This window comes from Tenrec ecaudatus, chromosome 15 (assembly GCF_050624435.1).
Source record: "Tenrec ecaudatus isolate mTenEca1 chromosome 15, mTenEca1.hap1, whole genome shotgun sequence".
Classification (NCBI taxonomy): domain Eukaryota; kingdom Metazoa; phylum Chordata; class Mammalia; order Afrosoricida; family Tenrecidae; genus Tenrec; species Tenrec ecaudatus.
Window position 1 is genome coordinate 78692006 of NC_134544.1, and position 13955 is coordinate 78705960.

The 13955-nt window shown below is 42.9% G+C and overlaps 1 long non-coding RNA gene across 1 annotated transcript; it reads right to left on the reverse strand.

Moving 5' to 3' along the window:
* Window positions 1-2392: 2392 nt before the first annotated feature.
* LOC142427962 (uncharacterized) lies at window positions 2393-5896 on the reverse strand. The gene is made up of 4 exons (XR_012780123.1): window positions 5816-5896; window positions 5477-5520; window positions 2846-2959; window positions 2393-2691 (listed from the first exon to the last, which is right to left on the reverse strand). It is a non-coding gene; the product is annotated as an uncharacterized LOC142427962 (long non-coding RNA).
* Between the last annotated feature and the right edge of the window lie 8059 nt (window positions 5897-13955).

The following is a 13955-nucleotide window of genomic DNA, read 5'->3' on the forward strand; positions in this document are numbered from 1 at the left end:
CCCTTCCCTCAAGCACATTTCTTGCGGTATTTCTGCTCCACAACACTCCATCCACCCACTCTCAGCACAGACTGGGGCCAACAAAAATTAAGAACAATTCTTTTTAGTAGGCATTGTGTTTGGCCCCAGAGAATCTTTATAATAAAAGACTTACTTGAAGCATAAACTCTACCGAGCAAGACAAACTATTTAGACTAATAAATGTCAAGTTTATAAATAATGTACTATAGTGGAGCAGAGGAGTGAACTTTGCATAAGATGTGAGAAGGCTAAACATTTAAACTGAGATCTGAGCAAATAATGAGCCATGTACAAAGCTGACGTTTTCATGGCTTGGTAGACTGATTGTTATCCAGAGGCAATATTCTACAACTCATCTACAGATTCAACCTCATTCCTCTCAAGGTTTGCTTTTCCAGAAAATGACAAGCTGATTCTAAAATTTCTATGGACATGTGACAGTTTTAGTATAGCCAAAATAATCTTGAGAAACAATAAAATCTAGGTGGAGAATGCTCATTGCCTGATATGAAAACTTACTCAAAAGTTATAGTAATTATACTGTGTAGTACTGACATAAAGGCAGACGTACTGATGTAATATAATTGAGAGTCTAAAAATTCAACCTCATACATACATAGCTAAATGATTCAAAAAGATTGCACAGAGAAGTTCCTGTGATTTCAGCAAATGCTGTCGAAACAACTAGATTACAGGAAAAAAGAATGGGTTTTGACTCCCACCTTGCACCATATGCAAACACTAACTCAAAATAGATCTTAAGACCTAAATGTAAGAGCCAAATCCTAAAACCCTTAATAGAAAACATATACATAAATGTCTGTGACCCTGGATAAGGGAATGGGTTCTTAAGATATCTTGCATTTTAAGCAATTATGACATCTTAAACATAAGCAGCCCAAGTTCAACATAAGTTGAACTTCATCAAAATTAAAGTCCCTTATAATTGGACACAATCAAGAATTTGAAAAAGGCAACCTACATCTGTAACTATTCATGAGATAGCTAATAATCTAATATTCAGACTATATAAATGTTATGTCAGCAACTAAAACTCCACAAATTAAAAATTAGTCAAGAAGTTAGTCACTACTCTAAAGATAAAAGTATGCTAAACATAAACTACATAACTCTACTATAGATTTACTCTGAAATTTCTGTAAATTGAAACTGAAAAATATTAAAACAAGTCTACAAGAGCTAAAATAATATTTTGAGGCTATCCAATCTGAATTTAGGTAACGTTTAAAGAAGAGACTTAATGAAATGAACACTAATGACCTGGGGGAGGGGAGGGGCGATATAAAGAACATCATATGTGAAGGAAGCAAAAGGTCATTAAAGACAGAAAAGCAAGAAAAAAATCAAAGTGGATATCAGAAGAGACATTGAAATTGCTCATTGCAAATGGAAGAAATGATGGAGTTATAGAGTTGAACAGATAATTTCAAAGGGTACCTCAGGAAGACACAGTATTAAAATTTCATCATTTTTTCACCTTATATGCTACCAAGTCCTGCCAGCCACCTCCACCCCCATCTGCCCCAACCCAAAATGTCTCTGATATCACCCATCAGCCTCCACTACAATCCCTATGCACAGCCACATTCTTGAACTATCCCCACAACATCCCCACTGCTCTCCCTGCATCCACACCTATATCCTTTCTCCAAGTACCTGCACCAGGCTCCACACTGAAGCCCCAGTGATATACCTAATATTGCCCTGTCCATGTCACTGCTCCACTCAACTCCCTCCCAAGGTTCCCTGCCCTCATCAGGAAGCCGGATATGAGTTCTGGGAGGCCGGTTAGCACCAGGACCTGGCTGACCTGTGCCCAGCTCCTTCTTCTTGTCCTTTCAAATGCCTGTGTCCCTGAGGCATTTGAAAGGGAGGACACGCCCCCACAATTTTCCTTGACCTTCACCCTCAGCTGTAAGTGTCCCATGTCCTCACTTCCACTCAGTCTAGCATCATTAGGATGTGTGTGCATGTCTCTGCAGCACGGATCACATCAGCAGCCACTGACTGCCTGCCAAACCTGCACTGAGTCACTTAATCCACAAACATCTGGCCCACTTTAGAGACGAATCACTAGGGGCTCAATGAGGCTCAAAGACTTTCCCAAGGAAATCAGCTAATGAATAGAAGCACTAGAATTTGATCTCAATTCGGACGGTAGGGCCTATCAGCCTACACAGACATGCTGGAGGGCTTTTGCCTCTACACAGGAGCTGGGATCTAGAAAGTACAGTGTGAATCTTCACGGAATGAACAAGAGCAGGTCTCTGGACAGGAATCCCCCTCCACACTCAGGCAGGGGCTGGAACAGAACTTCCCCCGAGTGAGATAGCAAAGTTTACTGGTAGTGAACAGGGTCAGTAAGCAGAAAGTGGGGGGTGGAGGGTAGAGGTGATGGAAAAACTACAAGGATCATGGAATGTTAGCTTGCAAACAGATTTTTATAATAGCTGTCAATAAGGCTTAAACCTGTAAATACTGAAGAGGCAAAAGTTGTGAGATAGGTATAAGGGGGCTTCAAAAATTTTGTGGGAAACTTCCATTCTTTGCAGATTTGTTAGAGTCATCACTGGGGCTTTTTCTTGCTTCTGGTTCCTTTGTTGGTCTGCTTTTGCACCTGCATGACCAGGTCCAGGGCCTTCTTGAAAGCTGGAATGACATGGTCCACTGGGGTGAGTGGTGTCCCCAGGTCCCATACTCACTCAAGGCACAGCTGTCAACACCTGTAGTTGTTCAGGAGCCAGCAGAACCCTCGCCCACTCCCCAGCCCCGACACCCCACACCCCCTTGCAACCAGCCTCACCTTGCAGGTAATTGAGAAGCAGGTCTACAGTGGGTTCTGCTTTATTCTCAATTTTCCCCGGGTTGTAGTCTGGCTGCTTGGACATCTCGGGAGAGCTTATCAGGTTGGCCCTTGCTGCAAAACAGAGGGAAAAGACCCAGCCAGTTCAGTAACTGCCAGTCAACGTAGCAAGTTATTCCTGGGGTCCTGACTCAGGTAAGGAATGCAAATGCCTGCATAAGATGGCCACATCCTGCCTCCTGATCCTCATCCAGGAGGCCCCCAAACTTTGCCTACATCACAAAGCTGAGGATCAGCTTTATTTCTTGACCCTGTATGCTACCAAATCCTGCCAGCCACCCCCCTCTATCATCTGCCCCAACGCACAATAGCTCCGATATTTCCCGTCAGCCCCCACCACAATCCCTATGTCACAGCCACACCTCCTTTCTGAAATATCCCAACCTCTGACCCACTCTTCCTGCAGCCACACCTGCACCCTTTCTCCAAGTCCCTGCACCAGGCTCCACACTGAAGCCCCAGTGATATACCTCATGCTGCCATGGCCATGTCACTGCTCTGCTCAACTCCCGCCAAAGGTTCCCTGTGCTGATCAAGAACTAGAATGAGTTCTGGAAGGCCGGTTAGCACCAGGACCTGGCTGGCCTGTGTCCAGCTCTTTCTTCGTGTCCTTTCAAATGCCTGTGCCCCTGAGGCATTTGAAAGGGAGGACAGGCCCCAGCAATGTTCCTGGACTTTCATCCTCAGCTGTAAGTGTCCCGTGGCCTCCTTTCCAATTGGTCCAGCATCATTAGGATGTGTGTGCATGTCTCTCTGAGGCACAGATCACATCAGCAGCCACTGACGGCATGCCAGACCTGCACTGAGTCGCTTAACCCACAAATATCTGGCCCACTTCAGAGACGAACCACTAGAGGCTCAAAGACTTTCCCAAGGAAATCAGCTAATGAATAGAAGCACTAGAATTTGATCTCAATTCTGAAGGTAGGTGCCTATCAGCCTACACAGACATGCTGGAGGGCTTTTGTCTCTACACAGGAGCTGGGATCTAGAAAGTACAGTGTGAACCTTCACAGAATGAACAAGAGCTGTTCTCTGCAAATGAATCACCCTCCAAACTCAGGCAGGGACTTGAACAGAACTTCCCCCTGGCCAGGGGACTGTAGGAAGTCCCATGTGGCATGGGGATGAGTTTTCCTAGAACAGCTAGATTGGGTGGAGAATTAAGACTACAGTAGAGACCAGGTGTCCCGGTGTCTGATGGGTTACATGCTGGACTTCTAACCACAAAGCCATCAGCTGGAAACCACTGGCTGGAAAAAGATGAGGCTTCCTACTCCTGTGAAGAGTTACAGTCTGGGAAACCCCCACGGGAAGTTCTACCCTGTCCATAGGGTCACTGGGTCAGAATCGCTGCCAGTGAGTTTTCATGGGAGCGCTGCCTCTTGTCATGCCAGCATGTATGTGTTCAAGGAGTAGTGTGGAGCACCAGGCCAGCCCCTCAGTCCCTCACTGGCAGAGGCACACCCCACCTGGATGGTCTCCTTGAGCAACTCTATAGCCTCCTTCAACTCCCGGATCTGGCTCATGGCTTCGGTAAAGCTAGAAATTTTCCTAAAAGTGCTTATTGAAAACTAAAACCAAACCAAAAGTACCCTACAAACCAAGCAACACACTCAGGGAATTTTCATTAGAACAGGGATAAAATGACTCCAGGTGGGAATACACAGTTAAAATGGAGTCGGCATAAATCTAAACATTGGCCAAGCTACTTCTTCAGAGGCAACAGAAACAGAAATATCCCTTTGGGCAATAACCAGGAGCAGCTCCCACACTCCCCCACACTAGCACATTTGCAGAAATAATGGATCCAGTTCAATTGCCTGGATGTCTTCTACTGGCTACTTTCTCTGCATGAAAAGCAATTAATTACTGATGGCAAGTTTCTCCTGTCCCTGTTAAAGAAACCTCCCCTCCAGCTGTCTGTCCTCCACTAAGAAGCTTTCCTCCAGCTTCTTTCTACTGTTAAAAACAAACAGGGTTTTGTAAAAATTAAAGAAATAACAGGCAAAATTTTTGAAGAGTGTATGTGGGAATGGGGGATCTTCCGTACTTGAGGGGTCTTGCCCTTCTTTGGAGACTTATATGCATTCCCAAAGAAAGACTGGCCCTCTTTTTGGCTGAGTTCCTGCTCACTGGACCCCATCTTTGTACAGCTGGGCCTGTCTCTTTCTCCTTTTACTTGCCACCTGCCATACCGTTGACTGGTAGCCACCAACCTGGGTCACCTCCCTTGAGGTCCCAGTCCTGGACTTAACCCCAGCAACCTGGGAATGCCAATCATACCTCAATGCGCGGTGGGTGCGCTGGATTATCACTTCAACACCCTCATGACTGAGCACGCTCCCCACTGCCGCCCTCCCGGCTGTCAAGAATGAGCCAGGGCGTTTCCGGACTACCTGGTGCTCCCCTCCCCCTCCCCTTCCCCGTTCCCGGAGACGGAACCGCCCAGGGGACCAGACTGGGCAAACCTCCGGAGGAAGCCATAACGTTTTGTGCTCCAGCTGCAGCCACTCGCTTCCTGAACAGCAGTCACTTCGTGGTGAGAGAAGCCACAGACCCGGGGCTCACCTGTGAGCGGAAGACGTTGTAGGAGTTTCAGGGAGGAGCCACCGCTGTGTGAAAGGAAACAATGGAGGGGGGAGACACGCAAAGTTCCCGCAATGAATCGGGAACCCCGACGCCTAAAGCCCCAGTCTGGGATCCTCCTTTCTCCAACAGGAATTCTCCCCAGGAACCCCAACCAATCCCAAAACTGGGGGATGGAAGTAGCCCCTGGGACACCCTCCCACATCTCACCACGCGAGGGGCGCTGACGGAGCGGGGGAGGGGGAAGCAGGGCGCTTGCACCCAGCCAGGCTGCTGTGTGCACCAGGGTCACCCCAAACTGGTCACCGCGCGACCCCTCACCTGGGCGTGCCCACTACACAGTGCTTAGGCTGCAGGCGCTTCTCTGGCTCCACGCCCCAGGCACAGCAAGTAGGACCCACGGTATGACACTCACTTCCGGTTAGGACACCGCCACTTCCGGCCCGTCTCAGCGTGACCAGGAATGGGAGGAGAGTAGTCATGGGTGTGATCCGGTAATACATAAGTGAAAAAGCAGGCAGGAGTTAAGGCTTCATTAAGCTGCATAGACATTCAGGAAAATAAGAATCTTACTTGATATGGCAGAGATTAATATGACATCATTCCCACCAACATTATTTGAAAGTTTGTTCTTCATTACACTGACCATACAGGAAGGGATTGCGGTGAATTGGAAATAATAAAATATGGAGGTCTTAGTGGGCAAAAAACCGCAAACACTCAGATTCTTATCCTGACAAACGGATAGATTATTATCAGATGTATGATCAAAGTCACATACCTCACAGACATCACTGACTGAGCTAAAGGCACCAACTTCCCTATGGGACACTGAATATCCACATGGTAAAAGGTGTGCTCAGAGCCACATAAAAGAATAAGCAATATACTTCTACCACCGCAACACATTTTAATGTTACACAAAACAAACTGAATATTTTCTTTTTTTCTTTTTAAAAATATTATTAGGGACTCAACAACTCTTATCACAATCCATACATCAATTGTGTAAAGCACATCTGTACATTCTTTGCCCTCATCATTTTCAAAGCATTTGCTCTCCACTTAAGCCCTTTGCATCAGGTCTTCTTTTTTTTCCCCTGCCTCTACGCTCCCCCTTGCCTCATGAGCCTTCAATAATTTATAAATTATTATTTTGTCATATCTTTCCCTGTCCAAAGTCTCCCTTTACCCCCTTTTCTGTTGTACAAACTGAATATTTTTTTCATCTCTTAAGATATTGAAGTACACTTTAACTTCCATGTGGTGCTTATGCATGTCTGAGACTGAGAAAAAAAAACACTACATCATCGGTCTAGTTTTGGACTCTTGTTTATAAGAACACTACCTGCTATGGTAAAGATGAAACAGTATGTTCTATAAAATGGAAAAAAACAAAAGCCTAAGGAGCTTTTACTCTGCTCTCTATGGTTCTATGAGTCTAGAATTCATATGACAGGTCTGACTTTATTGTTATTTTAAGTATATGTTCTTATTCATATACGTAAAACCTTAGTGTGTTTGTGTATTTGAAAACTGGAGGTAAATACAATAGTAACATCACATTGAAACTGGTGCTTGGTAAAGTAGAGGGGCAGCAAACAAGAAGAAAACTTTTTAGATTGACAAAGGCTGGAACAACGGGCTCAAATATACGAACAATTAAGAAGATGGCATAGGACAGACCAGTGTTTCTTCCTGTGGTACACAGGGTCACTATGATTTAGAACTCACTTAATGACACCAAACTATAACAATTTCCATTATACACTGGCTCTAAGTACAATAAGTAATAAAATGTTGAGTATTTCTTTTAAAAATAAGCATGAATGTAATAATAATTCAGAACAGTTGTTGAAACCATATAATCATGATTTTAAAATATATAACTGCAAGATTAATCATGAGTTATGGACAATATTGAACAACTGTAGATCTGCATGAGAACTTTATTTTTTTATTTTAATACACAATTTTACAACTGCAGAGAATGTAAGGTAAAAGCATTTAAAAACACACTCTACAATGGGATATATTATATTGGTGTTTTAACAACACAGTAACAAATTTGATGATTACATGACTCTAATTATTTGAGGAGAATGATTACATCATAAACCCTAACAGTTTATGTACAGATTTGTGGAAATGGGATGGATTGAGTTAGAGAGCACCTTGAGTTCATATTTCACCTTTAATGAGTAGGATTATTACCAGGGATGCTGGGATGTTTCAACATTAGAAAAATATTAATGTAACCGACTACATAAACAGGAAAAAGAATAAGAGCCCTCTGATCATGTTAATAGATTCAGAAAAGATATATGACAATATCCAACACCCATTCCTGATAAAAACACTCAATAATATGGAAACAGAAGGGAGAGACCTCAACACAACAAATGTATTAAAGGAAACACTGTTGGTGAAGGACAATGAGATGACTGGAACTTGCTGGAAGTAAGACACTTACGCACACAGAAAGGTTTCATCAAAAGAGTAATACAGAACCCACAGATGGGGGGGGTATATGTCTTTAGCAATGAGGAGATGGAGACCGAGGGGGAGGGGACAAGGAGGAGCAGAAGACAACTGTGGCATTTTCAGGAATCTCTAATCTAGATGCTAACCTGAGCATGCACCTGGGAAAAGGAGGCTGGAGTCTGGGTGGTCTAGCATAGGGAGCAGAGCCTGAAATCAGTGTCTGAGGATCAAGTTTTGTATAGGGTCTTTCTGTTGTGGCTCTTGAGTCTACTAGGCTTAGGCCTCTTTGACTTGCGTGATTGGAGGAGTTCATGAGAAAGTCATATGGTGCCAGGAGAGGCACGGTCAAGTGGAGCAGATGGCATCAGGTGCTGTCAGGTATGTCTCTGTAATCCATACAATGAGAGTGTCTCCTAGGGATATTCCCAGTTGAGATGCCTGCTCTCCACCCACCACTTTCTGTCAGCTTACCTTTCAGTCATGGCTTGTGTGTTGTTGTGTTTCAAATGCAGGCAGGGTCACCCAAAATGAACAGGTTTCAGCAGGGCTTCCAGACTATGCAACTAAGAATGAATCAGTTGCCACTCCAGGAACTGAAGCTCACGTCTCGGCCCCTCCCTCCCTATCTCCTCCAAGTCACACCCCTTAGGACAGACTCCATCCCAACCCCTACCTAGGTGATGCAATTTCCTATTGAACCTACTTCCTCTGACTGAGAAGGTTCAGAGTGAGCTTCCCACAAGCGTAGGTGAGTCTCTATGTTTCCATGTGGATTCCATGAGTGGAGACCCCTGCAGGGTGACATCCCCAGCTGTGTCTTGGTTCCTGAGGACATTACAATTCCCGCACCCTGTCGGCCCCTGTTCCAGGATGCCATGATCCCCTGGGGCGTTTCCATTTAAATCCTTTCTGAGCTGGGTACAGTTCTCTGAGCATTCACGCATGGGAATACTCTGTCTCCTTTATCCTGCCCAGAACCCCTCATGCACCCTCACCCCTCAAGCCAGAAAGGCCCGATTGGGGGTAGGTTCTTGTCTGGTGTCGTTCCCTCCATGTCAGGTGTCAGGCATGAGAGCAAGTGGCCTTTACCGAAAGGAGCGGCCAGCCTTGCAGTCATCAGGCCACCCCATGATGACTGCGGTCTGTATTAGAGTTTAACTTCCCAGCACCTTGCTTTGCAAAAGGGTGCCATAGCAGTCACAGCCCCAAACCCCGCACACTTTAAGTCCTCGCATAGAGTAAACCTCCATTGAGTTCGTTCTGCCCAGGAAGCAAGGCTGTAGGTAATCTGGCCCTCAGGCAGAGGGCTTGGGAGAGTGGATTACCTTCACCTCTCCAGGCAGCCCAGGGAGGGGCAGTGTCTCTTGGATGTTTGCCTGCATGTGTGTCCTTGATGGAGGTCACCAAACGGTATAGGGGTCTCCTAGACAGGAGCCATGTCCTATCAGCCTTGCCCTTACTGCATTGGTCAGGAGGCCCTGGACCCATCTTGTAAGCCTGCTATCTAAGGATAGAAGAGTCTGTCATTGTGATGTATTCATTGACCACCAATCATGCTTTCGTGGCAGTTTCATATGCCCTGCCCCACCCCTACACACCCTTTAATTCACATTTCAAATGTGAACCTGGGAAGCCATTTCCACCTCCTGTTGGTGGCTTCCCTCATCCAGATAGATGATTTGTGTCTTTACTTTGTCTTTCTCTCTTATGGTTTAACTAATATTCTTTTTGAACTATGTTTAAAATGGGGTCTCCTTTTTACTCCAAAACAGATCTTGACTGCATGTGCTTCCTTAGTCATGTCTGCCCATCGGAAACTAGCTTGTGCTCTGTTTCGAACTGCAAAAGGTACTCCAATCTCAAATAGAATTTAAGGAGAACACTTATTAATTATCAGCAATAGTTTGGTGGAGGATTTAATCCCTGGGGATACCCTTCAAATGGACTTTAGGCATGCACTGCCTTCCACAGCCCTTTACTAACTTGGGGTGCTGACTTAAATCTCTACTACAGCTCCTGGGTTTTATCTCTGCTGATGCTGTACCTTTCCACTTGGAGTGTGAAGAGCACCTCAGCTCAGACATTGGTTGTGTTAATGGCTCATCTCTTTATCACTGCGCTCTTCTACCCATGCCACCACCCCCTTATCTTCCCTCGTGACTCATAGAGCATTGCTGGCCCAGATTTAATGTCCACTCATTTTATTAATAGGGAATTTTGGTTTCCTTTATCATCCTTTTGATTTGCAGAATCCAGCAAATATTTTATTTGTTTTCAGGTTCCTTCGTGTATCAAGCTGGAGAAAGAATAACGTTTCTCCAACTAAAGAGGTTCAGTTTTGAAAATCTAGGAAGCAGTTCTATCCTGCCCTATAACGTCACTATCAGTCAGAATTGACTCGATGGCAGTGAATTTTGGTTTTGTGCATTAATATTATCTTTCAGTGACACATGACTTCAAGGTAAGCAGTTTTTTGGTTGTTTTGAGTTATTTTCACCGTGACAGTATTTAAAGTGCTCATTTATCAGTTATCCTAGTGGATACAATGTTTCATAGAACCCAATTCTAATTATGCAAATTCATGTAATCCTTTTGATTGATTTCATTTGTTAGCTGTTTCTTCTTCAATTTGTTTGATTTGACTGTGTAAGAACTGTGTCCAACTAAGGTTAGCTCCTCATTTTTTAAAATTGGGTCACAATTATTCCTAATACAAGGTAACATTAAGATATATAATTCTTATATAGAGTAAGATATCATCTTATTTAAAATAAAGTTACCATTTTCTATCTCCCACTGCATGGGCATACTTAATTTTTCTAACCTTTTATCCAAGTATTCTTGATAAAAGGCTTGCTTTCTTCACTGCTTTATTGTTCTCAGGTGCACTCTGTGATGCCATAGGACCTTAAATTCTTCCTTGTGGTTTCTGGGCTACAATTAATATGTGACCAGATTGCCACATCATGGGATACAACTGCTTACATTTCGTGGTGCTGCCATACATTTACTGTAGCAGTAGGACTAGTTCACTAAGTAATTTAGATATGCCAAATTCTCAGTAGGCTTACATGTTTTTCACTATGGGCATGGTGATTCTTAATGAAAATTGTTTTTGTGTTTCTGATTTAGTCATGTTTTCAACATAAAACCAATGTGTGTCCATAGATATGAATATGCTTTCATCATGTTTGTTTTACCTTTGGTTAGGTGTCATGTCATGTTAATTCCATCTCAGAGCAACCTCATGTGTTATGTAGTAGAACAATACCATAGCGTTTCTGGAGTATCATTTGGGGAAACAGATCTCCAGTCCTCTCTTCCACAGCAATGCTGGCTGAATTTAACCCATCAACCCTCAGTGGAACAGTCTAGCTCAAGCTGTTTGTGCCACCTACAAACCTTCATTGTCCTTAACCCCAAAAAGTAAACTCACTGCCACAACGTCAATTCTCACTTATAGTGTTCCTATGTAGGTTTCTGATATTCAAAATCTGTACAGGAACCACCAGCCTCGTTTTTCCTTTAAAGATCTGCTGGTGGAGTTTAACTGACAGCCTTGAGGGTAGCAAATGAAGCCAGGATTCTCCCACACCCCTAGAAATTAACCCGGCCAAATAGATGCCATCAAACCCACACCAACTCCTTCAGACTCCATGTGTGTCAGAGCTCCGGGATGTTGCAGAGGGGTTTCAGTGGCTGGTTTCTCAAAGTGCATCAGCCAGGCTTTCTTCCCGGAGACTCTGAGTAGACAGAAACTTTGAATCTCTCCATGAACACCTATCCATGGTAACCATTATAATGTTCAAGGACATCAAAAACTAAGCCAGGCACACATTCGTGCACGTGCATACATGCCAGAACCTATGGGACCTGGCATTCTTTCAAAGAAGGAAAACTCAAAACTATATAATGAGGTTGGATTTTTAACTATAACATGAGAAACCACCTTTTGGAATATGCAAAATTTGCAGGACTCAGAAAAATTAAGCCATTTTGTTAATTTTCAGCTCTCACAAGTTTCTTTGTGAATTGTACAGATATACTGTAACCTAACTGGTCTCTTTACCATAGCTAGAGAATAGAATTAATACCAATTTTAATAGATCTTCAAGAAAGATACTCTATGTAAATTTCTTAGTATTCTTTCTGAGTTTTTATGGAAAATGAACAGGTTTCTTAAAGATTTTTAAGATGTATAATTGAGGAATTATAAAAGATTTATTACATTATTCTGTTTAACAATAATACTACACTCTTTAGCATTATTTATTAGGGACAGACATGCAGAGGATTCAAAAGGATCATGGATAAATTTCACTATATTTATTCCATTTTTCCATGATCTTTTTGAAACCCACTTGTGCATTGATGGCATGAAAGATTCGCTACCTATGAGCTCCTTGTATTTAAATTAGATAATAATTCAATAATTAGCGATCATTTGGCCCACCATTTGATTCTGTATGGTGACCATTGTGGTTTCAGAGTAAATCTATACTCCGTAAGATTTTTAATGGATAACTTCCGAAGGTATTTTCTCCTGGAACAAATTCTTTTGGTCTGTCTCTTAGTTAATCCCATCACATCCTTCAAATCACAGTTTTCAATGAATTCAATTAATTAGACTATTGAGGGCATAGGGTGAAAGCCACCACTAAACAAAATGGTCCCATAGGCAGGGACATAGAATGATTTCACAGTAGCGATCAACTGAGAGCATACCTACCTATGTGTACCTACCCCCTCTTTTGAGGACCGATGTTTGGTCTGGGTCCTAACTAGATCAATTAATTAGAGACATTGAAAAGAATACCTTCCTTGTGGTTAGCTGCCATCTAGTTTTCTCCAGTTTATAAGAACACAATGAACCCATGGGGATGTAGCGGGTTTTGTGATGGATTGCTAACCACACATTCAGCAATTCAAAACCATTAACTGGTGACGTTTTCTAGTCCCTTAAAGAGTTGCAGTTTCAGAAACACACAGGTTCTTTTGTACTCTGCCCTGTAGAGACTTTATAAGTCAGAATTGACTCAATGAGAGTTTTTTTTTTTTAATGCACAACAGAACAAAACCATGCCCTGTGACCTCAGTATTCTGAGTTCAATCTGGTCACCTTTTTTTCTTGGGGATTGGAATGGTGACGTTGGGCTCTTCACATATTGGTCATAAACCTGAAAGTCCTCATTTGCATTTCTTCTAACTATTGCCCCTTTTGTTTTACTTTTTTACTAGTGTTTCTTCATGATCCATTTATTTTTCCAGTGTGGGGATTCCCATGTGTACTTATTGCTAATGAGCTTTTCATTTCATGTATATAGAATATTCATATACAAACATGTATGAACCACTTTATTTTGCCACCTTCCATGAATCAGATGCAAATGCCTTAAACTTTTACTGAAAATTTGCTGTGATTCCTGGTTTTGCCTGTCTACCTACCTTAGTTCCTTACATTTAGGTAAAGTCTGAGAGAGCAGACAGTTCCACATACATAATTAGCAATGTGGGTTTCTTGATGGGTTAGATTTGGGTTCAGTGTAGGGTTGTAGAGTGCTAGAGTCAGAGTCTGTACTTATGATTGGAATCTAGGTCATGGGATTAATGTGCCCGGTTCAAGAACAACAGTCAAAGGATAGAACTAGAATTTAAGTGTCATGAGTGGAGAGTCAGATGTTGGTGGACGGATTAAAGGGCTTTATGTTTAGAATGTGTTGTGTCTACAGCTTATGTTTGGAGTTGCTTAGGGGCTTATGTGTTATGGTATAAAGATATTGAGTTAGGGTTTAAACAGTATAGTTTTGGAAGGTGGTTTCTGATATTGAGACATTGTGTCATAAAGTTAACATTAAAGTTATAGAATATATTCAAAATTGTGTTCCTGATTCAAGCAATTGGGATAATTGAATTAGGTTAGTTTGAGCGTGTATGGCAGGGGTCTTCAAACTTTTTATGCAGGGGGACCGTTCACTGT